This window comes from Dipodomys spectabilis, unplaced genomic scaffold (assembly GCF_019054845.1).
Source record: "Dipodomys spectabilis isolate Male_0828 unplaced genomic scaffold, ASM1905484v1 ptg000166l, whole genome shotgun sequence".
Taxonomy (NCBI): Eukaryota; Metazoa; Chordata; class Mammalia; order Rodentia; family Heteromyidae; genus Dipodomys; species Dipodomys spectabilis.
The window spans coordinates 1,690,900-1,691,732 of NW_024870843.1; positions in this window are offsets into that span (position 1 = coordinate 1,690,900).

Below are 833 nucleotides of genomic sequence, written 5' to 3' on the forward strand. Positions count from 1 at the left end.
GCTTTATTTTTAAAATCTAGTTATATGATTTATTTATTTATTTTTATTTTTGGATATTTATTTATTTAATTAATTATTTATTTTTGGCCAACCATGGGGCTTTACGTCAGGTCGTGGAAACTCTGCCTCAGTTTGGATCTCCCTAGGCTGGGGTGCAGTCTCAAGACCCATAGCCGAACATGAGATCCTAGGTCCAGAGAGCTTTCAGGAAGAAAAAAAATAGCTGGAAAGCATAAAGAGTGCCGAGCTACAGAGGGCTGGGATTTTAGGATTTTTCTCTTTGCACAGTGACCATCCTGGATCTGAATGACACTGTTGCAAAGTGGACCTGACCTGCCATTGCTGATGGCTGGTAGGGTATCAGTGAAGTTGTAGGCCAAGGCCAACCTGTCAACATAGGCCCTGGATTCAAATCCCAGTCCTGACACTAATGGCAGGAGATCACAAGAGACTCATTCCTATAAATAGGAATACTGATTGAAAGAGTAGTTCATGCATCAGTCTAGTCTAAAATTAGATGCAATAATCCTAGAATGTTGATTGATTTTAATTAATAGTTTGTTAAGCATGAAAAGAATAATATTCCTTCCATGGCAGTAAAATAAATACCTAAGAGTTGGTAGGAACGTAGTAGATGTCATTCAATCATAGATAGATGTCTCTGGCACGCTTTACCAATATATATTGATTTGTATACAACCGTCCGCCTATCCATGCATTACTGTTTTGGCCAAACCTGGGGGTCAATCTCAGCATGTGGGAACCCCCTCACAGCTTCATTGGCAAGAGGCTGCCATTCTCAAACTCACCCATTCATGAATTGGGCCTGCTAG